Source organism: Dromiciops gliroides, chromosome 4 (genome assembly GCF_019393635.1).
Source record: "Dromiciops gliroides isolate mDroGli1 chromosome 4, mDroGli1.pri, whole genome shotgun sequence".
NCBI lineage: Eukaryota > Metazoa > Chordata > Mammalia > Microbiotheria > Microbiotheriidae > Dromiciops > Dromiciops gliroides.
The window spans coordinates 41670182-41682482 of NC_057864.1; the positions used below are offsets into that span (position 1 = coordinate 41670182).

Genomic DNA, 12301 nt, shown 5'->3' on the forward strand with positions numbered 1-12301 from the left:
GAGATTTGGGGGGGGGGGGGAGCGCTGGTCCTGAAGTCGGGAAAATCGGAGGTCAAGTCTTGTCTCAGACACTAGCTTAGCTGTGTGGGCCCCGGGGAAGTTGATTAGCCTGGGTCTGCCAGTTTCCTCAATTGTAAAATGGGAATATTAACAACACACAGACTTGTTAGGACTGAGTGAGTCTATATCTCTAAAGGAGAGAGATCAGTACCTAGTAAACAGCAGGCATTCAATATATGTTTACTCCCTCCCCTTAGCCTGGCATTCAGATCTTCCACAACCAGGAAACCACTGCCCACATTTTACAGTGATCCTCTACACTCAGCTATTAAATTCAAGTTGAACTCGGGCACACTCTCACTTACCCTAGCCATACATACTTCCCTATGTCCACTAAATACCTCCCCATCCTTTAAACCTCGCCTCAAATGAAACTGTTCATGAAAATGGCCTTTAAACCGACTTAACTTTCAGACGGTGGGTTCTCAACCTGTTTTGTGTCATACTTTTTTCAGAATGGTTTCAAATGCCGAAATTAAGATGCACTGAATCACAAAAGAACCCAATTATATTGATACAAGTTTATAAGAAAAAGAATTTAATTCAACAACCTGAGGTTAGGAACCCCTACCTTTGACTTCTACTTTATATAGCACTTTCTTTAGAAATTCCCTAAAGGCACTTGTCATAGAACACTGTGTAATAGTCATCTGTGTATGCTTTTTTCCTGCTACTTGACTGCACGAGTTGCGATGAGAAAGGGCTACAGCTTAGCAAAACCTTTTTTGAAGGCATAGGCCTTCAGCCCACCCCCAACCTTGCAATGTTATAGGTAAGATACAAAATGAACCATGTAAATGACCATCCTAATCTAGTTTTGAAAAACCCAAAGATTCAAGCTTTAGGGGTAAGAACTCACCATTTGACAAAAACTGTTGGGAAACTGGAAAGCGGTTTGGCAGAAAGTCGGCATAGGCCAACATCTCACAGCATATACTAAGATCAAAAGGGACCTTAAATGGACATAAAGGGTGATAACATAAGTAAATTAGGAAAGGATAGAATATTTTATCTGTCAAATCAATGTATAAGGGTAGCATTTATGACCAAACAAGAAATAGAGAGGATCACAGTAAGTAAAATGGATAATTCAGATTACATAAAATTAAAAAGGTTTTGCACTAACAAAACTAATGCAGACAAAATTAGAAGGAAAAGCAGGAAACTGGGGAAAACTTTTTTTACAGCAAGTTTCTTTGATAAAGACTTCATTTCTCAAATTTATAAGGGACAGAGCCAAATTTATGTAAATAAATACAATTCTCCAAACTGATAAATGGACAAAGGATATGAATAGGCAGCTTTCAGAAGAAGGAATCAGAACCATCAATAATCACATTAAAAATGCTCTAAATCACTACTGATTAAAGAAATGCAAATTACAACAACTCTGACATACCATCTCACACCTATCAGATTGGCTAACACAACAGGAAAGGAAAAGGACAAATGTTGGAGATGTAGAAAGACAGGGACATTAAGTGTACTGTTTTTTGAGGTGTGAACAGGCCCATCCCCTCTGGAGAACAACCTGGAACGATGCCCAAAACACTATAAAACCACTGATACTCTCTGACCCATCTAAGTCTGGATGGTAAAATGCTACTGTGGAGTAAGAAATGACTGCTCTTGGGTCTCCCCCCGTCAAGTGTCTCCTCTCAGCTTCCAGCGATCTTCCTGGCCCACTGGTCTGACCTTCCTGCCCACCCCCAAGGCCTCCAGGATCCAATACAAAGTCTTTCACCGCCCAGCCCCACTTTGCCTTCCCAGTCTTCCTATGCTTCACTCTAAAACTCACCCCTCTTGGCCCCTCGTTCTTCACACGTAAAGCAGAGCCTTGGCCCCGGCCATCCTCCTCACCCAGACCACCCTCCTCATCTCCAGGTTCTTTTGACATGGCTCAAATCTTACCACCTGCAGGAGGATTCCCTCCGTTTGTCCCAACTCTCCAGCTGCCGGTACCTTCTCTTCCAAGACCCCCGTGCATCTTCTCCAAGTACATCTCCTATGTATGTTGCCTTGCCCATTAGAATGTGAGCTTCGGGAGGGCAGGAACTGTTTCTGCCCTTTTTCTTTGTATCCCTAGTTCTTAAGTACCTTCCCAGTCTCTATGGACGTGGAGTCTAAGTGCTACTATTGATGCCCGTCGTATTTTCCCTCTCTCCACTCATGTCCTACCTTGATGCCTCATCACGGAAGGGACCCTGAAAAAGGGCCTCTGACAGGCGTACCTGTTTCCCAAGGGGCATTCTATTTCTGCTGGATTCAGAGAATCACAGATAACCAGAAGATACTTAAAAGACTTCCTGCCTTTACAAGGGAGGAGGCTGAGGCCTAGAGCGGGAGAGATGATTTGCCCAAGGTTACAGGGGTCCCGGGTGGCACAGCCAGTATATGAATCCAAGTTCTCCTACTCCAAGACCAGCACTCCATCTACTAGATCACTGAGACACCCCCCACACCCCCCCAGAAATTCTCATAGCAAGTGCTAACTGCTTTGGCCAAAGCAACTCAAGAAAGCTGTCTAATAAAGTACAAAGGGATGATACAGTACATCTGAGTTCGAAGAGTACCCAGATTGATGACATCGCCCCTATTAGAGTGGTCAAGGCAGGCACCAGGTCATTTTTTACTCTGTAATGGGTATGTTTAATTTAAAAGGCATATGCTTCATAGCCCAAGAAATTTACAATCTAGTTTTGAAGATACAATCACAAGAGATGTAAAAATGGCACACATGACTAAAAATATCAAGCAGTCAGCACAGAGAATAAATGCTGTGTTCAGAGGATGACAAGATCCAGAAGGGTCAAGATATAAGAGAGGAGGGCAGCTAGGTGGCACAGTGGATAAAGCACCAGCCCTGGATTCAGGAGGACCTGAGTTCAAATCCAGCCTCAGACATCTGACACTAGCTGTGTGACCCTGGGCAAGTCACTTAACCCTCATTGCCCCACCAAAAAAAGAAAAAAAAGATATCAGAGAGGAGAGGTGAACCTAGAAAGACCTCCAAGGATGATGGGTGGGAAGGAAGTACATGGCTGACTGGGGCAGAAAGAAACGCATGGAAATGCACAGGCATGGCTGGAGAACAGTAAATAATCCAATTTGACTGCAAGAAAAGTCTAGAATGAAGACCAGCTGCAAAGACCTTTGAATTTCAGGCCAGAAATTCTGAACTTCATCCTATAGACCATGAGAAATCACTGAAGATTTTGGAGCAAGGGAAAAAAATGAAGGAAATGATTTAGGAAGATAGGTGCAACAGCAACGAATGGGAGGAAGAGATCAGAAGCAAGGAAATCCATTAGGAAGCAATTATAATAATAGTTCAAGCACAAGGTAAAACTCTAGGCCACTTGGACAGAACTGGTAAATGGAAGAAAAACACAACCATGAGAAAGAAGAATTAAGAAGGAAGAGTCCACAGGAATGGGGGGCTAATGGGAAACAGATGGAGTCAATGAGATATGTATTTACTGGAAGAGAGGTATGAGGGGTGCGGGCAGGTGAGTTCAGTTTTTAGATGACCTGACTTTGAATGACACTGGAACATTAAAGTGTAAATTCATTATGAGTAAAGGTTTCAACCACTTGCTCTGTGCTTTTTGTTGCTGGGAATAAATGAGGGAAGTTACCAAGAAGAAAAATTGGCTGCCACAGTATCTTAACCTAACCCTCTACCTACTGCCTCCTCAACTGGAAGCTTTTTTTTGGTAAGGCAATTGGGGTTAAGTGACTTGCCCAGGGTCACACAGCTAGTAAGTGTTAAGTGTCTGAGGTCACATTTGAACTCAGGTCCTCCTGAATCCAGGGCTGGTGCTTTATGCACTGTACCACCTAGCTGCCCCCCTGAAGCATTTTATTTTTTAAAAATATCTATTCCAAACATAAAGCTCACACAGCATTTCACTCTCAAAAAAAAAGTCACTATCAGGCTTCTTTGTTACTTTGTTATTTTTACTATTGCTGAAATATATTTATATGGAAGAAAATAATTATATTTTCTGTTTTTAAATACTTGATTTCAACCATAAAGGTGTAGATCCTCTGTAGATTTCTTGTTGGCATTAGTTAAGCCCTTTCCCCTGACCCAACACACCTTGATCAATAGTACAAAGCACCAAGATGGGCCAATCAATGATAACCCATTTCAAGTGAGCTTTGTAAATTAAAGTCCAAATGAATCCTATTCATTATCTAGAATTTAGAAGGGATTGATCTCTTATTTTGGCAGAGTATTTACTAATGATGAAAGAGTTGGCTAGTTTGAGTGATGCTGGCGATGGCTATTCTGCCTCTGCCAACAACTCATTCCCATAAACACTGAATTCTGTTCATCCGACAGCCTCTTGTCAACAGGCCATAATCACATTGTGACACTAAGAAGTTTCAAGACATTGGAATTCATCTTTTGTCTCTTTGTTGCCAAGGCTCACAGGCTTTCTTAACTGCCTTACTAAATTAAATATATATATACATATATATTACATGTAAACATATATAGTCATATATATTCATATATCTATATATATATGTATATGAATTCAGCATTTTGCTTACAATGCCAAGAATGAATCACTTTGTTTCCCTGGGAAGAAGGGTTGATGTTCCTCCTGGATTCTATTTTTAAAACTCCTCTTTTAAAATACAAATATTCCATGGGATATTGAAAGCGTATATCTGCCATTCATATAATTTTTTTTAATTACTTTAAGCAGTACCTTCTGCCTGACAAACATGGGCGTTTCGATGGGAATGAGGATGAGGCAGGGGAGAGAAGCGCCAGTGCACATGAGGCATATTAGAGAAATAAAATTCCAGGTGAGATGCCTCTAGGTAAGGAGGGAGCTCCCCAGCTAGAAAGGTCCTAACAGGGGGCTGCCAGGAAGTGGGGGATAACAAAACAAACATTGCTTAGCACAGTGCTGGCCACCAACTGCCCAAACATCTCCTGTGACACCTCTGGCAATCTGAGACACAAGCATTCCCTCGTTAGGACTAATAGAGCATAGGCATAGGGTGTTTTTTTCCCTACTTTCTCATCATTTATGCTCCAACAAATGTGCATTTAGCACCTATTCCTAAAGTTAAAAAAAAGAGTATAAGAGGAGGGTTTCTTTTATTACTTTTTAAAAATTAATCAAGCTAAAATCTATTCACTTAGACAAGAGGATGAGTCTTTTAAGCTCACAATAGTTAAATTTCAGAGCTGTTCATCAATAAATCAAATTCAAATAAAAAGGACTTCAGGTTCTACTTATAGGTGAAGATATAACAAATGTACAGTCTGTCACCAAAGTTCTTAAACACTTAGCTTTCAGGCCAGCTAGGTGGCGCAGTGGATAAAGCACCCTCATTGCCCCACAAAAGAAAACAAAAGAAAACAAAAACCATTTAGCTTTCATACTATTAGAACTATTCATGTACTTTATTGATGTCTGCCCAGGCTACTCCCAACGTTCTGTTCTAGTTATCAGAGAGGTGGAAAAAGAAATGCCTATACAGAGGAAGTTAGCTAGGACTGAGCACACACATTACCTGCTGTTCAGTCGTCATTTTCAGTTGTGTCCGACTCTCCATGACCCCATTTGGGGTTTTCTTGGTACAGATACTGGAGTGAGTTGCCTTTCTTTCTCTATCTCATTTTACAGCTGAGGCAACTGAGGTAAACAGGGTAAAGTGACTTGCCCAGGGTCACACAGCTAGTCAGTGTCCAAGGCCAGATTTGAACTCAGGAAGAGGAGTCTTCCTGACTCCAGGCTCAGCACACTGTCCACTGTGCCACTTAGGACATACGATCTCTTGGGAACAAAAACTCTTAGTTAACACACCTTTTGTCCAGCACATTCCTGACAACAACACTGAAGTTATCTGTCTCAGGGCCACGATGACCTTGGGCAAATCATTTCCCTTCTCCAGTCCTCAGTTTCTTCATCAGCAAAATGAGGTGGCTGGGTTAGGTGACACCCCCCCGCCGCCCCCCACCATGGCCCTTTCATGCTTTAAATTCATGATCCCATTTATCCCCATTTTATAGAGAAGGAAACCGGGCTCTGAAAACTCAACTAACCTATCTACAGTCACTTGGCTAACAAACATGTCTAAGGTGGGATCTGAACCCAGGTCTCCTGACTCCAAGCCCAGTACCAGACTTGCAGTCAAGGATTGTTTCCAAGTCCCCACGTGCAAAATTACTACGTAACCCCAACAAGCCATAACCTCTCAAATACCCATTCCTTCGTCTGTTAAGCAGGAATCCTATTCTGGGCACCTGCTCAGGAGGACAGAAAAGAGAACATCTGTAAAGCTCTTTGGATTCTGTGTTGCTTTACTTTCAGTGGTGTCCAACTCAAATAGAAACCAGGGTCACTGAACAGTACAGAAGAATCCCAGAGGGCTGCCTATTGACTTAGCAAGCCACAGAGTAACATTATCCATGTTCTACTGTATTCTGACTGATTTTGTTCGATAGTTCCCTATTAAATTTCCCCTGTTAAGGATTTTGTTAAAAACTTTCCTATTGGGGGCAGCTAGGTGGAGCAGTGGATAGAGCAACGGCCCTGGATTCAGGAGGACCTGAAGTTAAATACGGCCTCAGACACTTAACACTTACTAGCTGTGTGACCCTGGGCAAATCCCTTAACCCCAATTGCCCAGCAAAAAAAAAAAAAAATTCCCTATTACATTTTAATCTATTTCCTGCCCCAGAATGAAGGCCTGTTTGACACTTCTGCCTTAGCAGATACTTAGAGGTGTTTTACATACATTATTTTGAGTCTTACAACAGCTCATCGAGGTAATTAATACAAGAATTCCCATTTTAGAGATGAGGAAACTGGTCAGAGAGAATAAAGAACTGACTTACCTATAGTCACACAGCAGCTAAGTCCCTCCTTCTTTCCCTGACAGCATGAAGCCTCCTATAAATGTCAACTCTTATTTCCTCTGGTCATTAAGGATCAAATGAGAATACACATGGAAAAGACTGCAAAGACTACTGAAAACTACATAAATTAACTCATTCCTCCTGTGGATATATCTTGGTTGAATGAAAAGTGAAGAGCTCCCCCCTCCATTTTCTCCATTATTCTACCGTCCCTCGACCATTTTATACTTTGGAACAAAATGAGAGTTGCTTCTCAAAGGTCAATGCTCATAGATAGTGACATGGTTGCCTGTCACACCTGTCCACTCTCTGAAGTGGACCCGTGGAGACCATGCCCTACAAGAGGTAAGCCACACGGCTTTAGAACTAGTCCCCCCCCCCCCCAGAGTGAAGCACAAACTCTCAGAGCTCATTCATTCCAGCTGGCCCTCGTGGACGGGAGTTGATGGAGTACCCAAATTGGAATCAGGAAGACCTACATTTAATTTTCACTTCAGATAGTCATTAGTCATGACACTGGGCAAAGGAGTGGACTTCTCTGTGCCTCCATATCTTCATACATAAAATGGGGACCAGAGGGTAGTGGGGTTTGGACTCATTTTAGTCATGCCAACCACATACCATGGCACATACACAAATAATAATACACAGCAAAGGAAAGGTACAAAGTGCTATTATAGTGTTGAGAGAAGAGATTATTTGTGGCCATGAACAAAAGGGCACCTCAGCTGGGCCCTGAAAGTTTGGAAAATGTTCAGCAGAAGAGGTCTTGGGAAGAAGGGAGAATGAATAAAGAGGACAATTCAAACAAAAGCGCCCGAGCAGGACAAGTAGGCCAAGTTTGGGAAATGGCGAGCTATCCAGTCTAATTGCAAAACAGAGTCTACAAAGGGGAAGAAAGTATGACAAACAGCTGGGAAAGGCAAATTGGATCCAGGGCTAAGAGCTTTAAATACCAGTTTTCTCACATACTATTAATTACCCTCCACCAATGCTGGGTTCTCATAATAATGCTAAGAATGTTTTCATTTCTAACAAGGTAAATATCAATAGATATAACCTACATAAACAGAAGCTGCTGGGGGAGTGGGGATGCTGCATGACTTTGGAGAATAGAGTCTTACAACTCTGAAGAGGATGTGTAAGAGCTAGTCATTTTAATTAGATACAGAATGTGACTAGCTTTATTAATGGGATGCTAACGGTCCTAGCAACCTCTTTCTACCCTTTCGCCACATAAGGATTCAAAGGATCATAGATTTAGAAGCCAGAAAGGGACCCTGGAGAGCACCTAGTTTAATGCATTCATTTTACAAAGAAAGAAGCCTGGAGGTGAGGGAAGCATTCAGCATCACACACAAAACAAGGAATCTGAGTAAGAATTTGAACCCAAGGCTATGTAACTACAGGTTCAGTAAATGTTTCTATGGCACAATGTCTTCAATAGGCCATATAAGGGAGGGGGTCTGATTCTCCCTCAGCTCAGCAAATGTAACCCAAGGATACAGGTATGACTGACTCCAAGATAGTTTTAGGACTAGAGGACGAGAGTCTAGAGATATCCATCCAGCAGGGAGCAAAGACCCAGAACTGACACTTAAAGACAGGAGTAAGGAAATGGCTTCAAGGAATAAGACCCCTTGCAACAGAGAAGAGTGATGGCTTTGGACTCAAGAAAGCCATAAAGCATGAGGAGCTGGGAGTTCCCTTTCACCACACATATGTCTTGCTATAATACCACCTTACTACACCTTTGCCACAGATGGTATGCCTATTTATGGGAGAGTGTGCACCAGTGTTTGGGGGATGTTTATACGAGCTGCTCTTACTAGATCTTACTAGATCATCGACCTTTGCTAAAAACAAGTCTACCAGATGCTGGTTAATGTGAAGTGCATTGGTGGATGCCTGTAAGACACAGGACTAGGAAGCCAATACCTCAAGGGTTACCCCTAGGGCCCTGAGGAGTGGTAGTAGAGAAGAGCCACTTAGTAGGAATCCCTGACCCACCACTTGGAATGTGGATTAAAGAAATGAACCCCTGGGTTGCCCCAACACTCATCCATTTAGAGGAACTGCAACAAAAGTTGGGAATAATCACACTAAACTTCCCAGGATGCTTCATTTTAGTCCTTCAGAAATCATAATTATAATGGTAAAGGTAACATCCCACCAAAGAAATAAAGCTCACATGGGAAAGCAAGTCTCTCGACACTCTCATACTCCTTATATAAGGGGGAAAATGTTAAACTGAATCAATTTGCATAAGTACTTCACAACCAGAGTTTTTTGATAAAAACAACACTTGTTTTACATATGTTCAAGGACTAATTAGTAGTCAGAATGAGAAATCATAATGAAACCAAAATCAAATCCTTCCCTAAGGGAAATAAAGTTTATTCTACTACCCACTGACATATTTTTTCTAAGTAGCTTTTTCTTTCTAATAACAATAGACTCTAAAGAATGCTTTGATATTTCCTAGGCTCCCTAAGAATGAGTTAATCCACTGGTTTGGATTTTTTAAAATAAAAATAAACATGCATATATTTATACTGGTATTCCCCTAAAAGAAATTTTGTTTGACAGTTTTGAATCAGAGAACCTTAGTATTAAGAAGAGACCTAAGACCTCAGAAGTCACCTAATCCAACTCCTCCTTAAACTGTTTTCCATATAAAATGTCCCCAGTTAATGGCTGTGCAGAGCAGCACAGTCCTAGTACCAGCAATGGGACCCAAAGGCAGCCAGCCCTCCACTGTCTGATACTGAAGAAATCGTTCCAATCTTTCCTCCCCGCAAGATATTTTCCCAAAGATGGGAAATACTCATATTAATTAAGCAAAGAAAACCATAATAAACTTCCATAGTATAAACATTTCCCTTTTCATTCACATGAGGTGAGAGATTGAAATAAAAACCCAAACATGGCAAGGTCACCATCGAAATAACAACGGAGGGGTTGGAGATACAAGGCACAGTCCTACATCCTTAAGGGGTTTAAATATAATCAATGGGGACAAAAATAAATAAATAAATGAAGAGGCCCAGGACAGCAGAAATAGTGAGGGTCATTTCATCATTCCATCCAATGACTGTGTCCCAGAGTAAATGAAGGAAGGCCCCGTTCTTCATGAGGTGGGAGTCTTGAGTATCCTGGCTGGAGTATGAGTCTAGGTCAACCCTCCTCCCCATCATGCTTATAGAAACAATAGCGTATTCAGTGTGTATAAGCCAGTAGAGCTAATAAGGAGGACGGCTTATTTTTCTGGCTTTCCTGATCCACTTAGAGCCCCCTGGGTATTAATCCCTTTGACTTCCTAGTGACCCATAGTATATAGAATTCAGGACCTGCAACCAAGAAAACTTGAGTTCAAATCTACCTTAAACATTTAATAGCTGTATGAGCCTTGCCAAGTCACTTCACTTCTGTCTGCCTCAGTTTCCTCAACTATAAAATGGGGATAATAATAGTACCTACCTCCTAGGCTTGTTGTTGAGGATCAAATGAGATAATACTTGTAAAGCACTGAGCACAGTGCCTGGTGCATAGTAGGTACTTAATATTTACCTGTTTCCTTCCCCTTGCTTCCCCTCTTGTCCCATAGTGAAGCAAGAAGAAACACTTACACAGTGATCACATATAAGTATGATCACACCTGTGAAATGCTTTCAAGAACATGTTCCCTAATTATCAGTTGTTCAGCAAGGTAGGTCCTTCATCTCTCTGTGTTTCCTTCCCTTTGGGTAAAAGTCCTCGTTCTCAGCTCTCTCCAGAGCTACTGTTTAAACAGCTCAAAAATAAAAATAAAACTAACATTGTTTCCAGAGCAATCATCTCATCCAATCACTCACTCTTTGATGGGGACAGTTTTAAAATAACTCCAGCCCCCTTCTGACATCAAATTTAAAGATTGTACACTGCACATTGGCGGTCCCCTGCCTGGAAATGCCCTCCCTCCTCAACTCAGTCTCTTCGAATAGCTCCCACCTGCCCTAGACTCCAGTCCCAGCCTCTCCCCCAGCTGCTGCTAGCAGCTTCCTGGCTCCTAATCCACTCCATCTGTATATGTAATTCACTATTTTCATCGTGTCTTCCATATTAGAATGAAAAGTCCTTGAGGGCAGGGGTCTGTTTTTCCCTTCCTTTATGGCCAGGACACAGCACTGCTGCTGGTGCAGAGTAAGCATTTAATATAAGCATATTGACTGAGTGTGATTTAAATCATTTTCAAGAGTGATTTCTGATCATCTGTAACTTTCATCTAATAGGCTAACTTTAGAACCTCACACACACACACACACACACACACACACTCTCTCTCTCTCTCTCTCTCTCTCTCTCTCTCTCTCCATTTATATTTACAGGGTCTACGGGACCCTGCAGTTATCTTCTCCTCTCCGGCATATTTAGTCTCTACCTCTCCATCTAGCACCTTCCTTTTTTAAGGTATAGACTTATGGTTTCACCAGTATAAATGGCTCTCCCAGGAGAGGCATTTATCAAAGATAAGGAACTTCTCCACAACTTCATCTCAACAAGAGTTTGAGGGGTGCTAAGAGGTTAAGTCAACACAGATCAGAGGTAGGGACTTGAACCCAGGTCAGCATGAGTCTATATTACCCTTCGTGGTTCCTCTGCCTTCTCCTGACTTGCCCACAATCCTGTTCACAATCCCATCTTAAAAAAGCCTTTCAGAGCAGCTAGGTGGCACAGTGACAAAGCACCGGCCCTGGATCCAACAGGACTTGAGTTCAAATCCAGCCTCAGACACTTGACACTTACTAGTTGTGTGCCCCTGGGCAAGTCACTTAACCCTCATCACCCTGCCCCCCCCCCAAAAAAAAGCCTTTCCTTGGGCCTCCTACCCCATCTGGGCCTATGCCTTCTTTCCTCCCTTCACGACTAAACTCCCCGAACAAGCTGTCTCTGTTCCACTTCTGCTCCTCCAATCCCATACTGCTCCATTTCCTCTGTTCCGAGGGCCTTTTTCCTCCTGGATACTTCCTTCCTCCTTCAGCTGCAGAAACATTACAGTCTCTGGGCTATTTCTCCTACCTCTACAAGCCTTGCTGCTCGGTCTCCTTCCCTGACTGCTCATCCTCCCCACAACCTCTTCCTGTGTGCTGCTGCTCAGTTCTCCTCTTCCCACTTCCCACTTTCACCCCCTTGGCACTCTTTAGCCAAGTGAAAAGAACGGTGACTTTGGAGAATCTTGTTCAAATCTCAGTTCTGTTCCTTACTCCCTTTATGACCTTGGACAAATCACAGCCTCTATTTAAAAAAAAAATAATAAGCATTTTTATTTATAGTTTTGAGTTCCCACAACCTCTACGGAGCCTCAGTTTTATT

The 12301-nt window shown here is 42.2% G+C and overlaps 1 protein-coding gene across 2 annotated transcripts in view; it reads right to left on the bottom strand.

Moving 5' to 3' along the window:
- HS2ST1 (heparan sulfate 2-O-sulfotransferase 1) overlaps positions 1 to 12301 on the bottom strand; it is a 226425-nt gene that overhangs the window by 175657 nt on the left and 38467 nt on the right. The gene's annotated exons all lie outside the window — the stretch shown is intronic.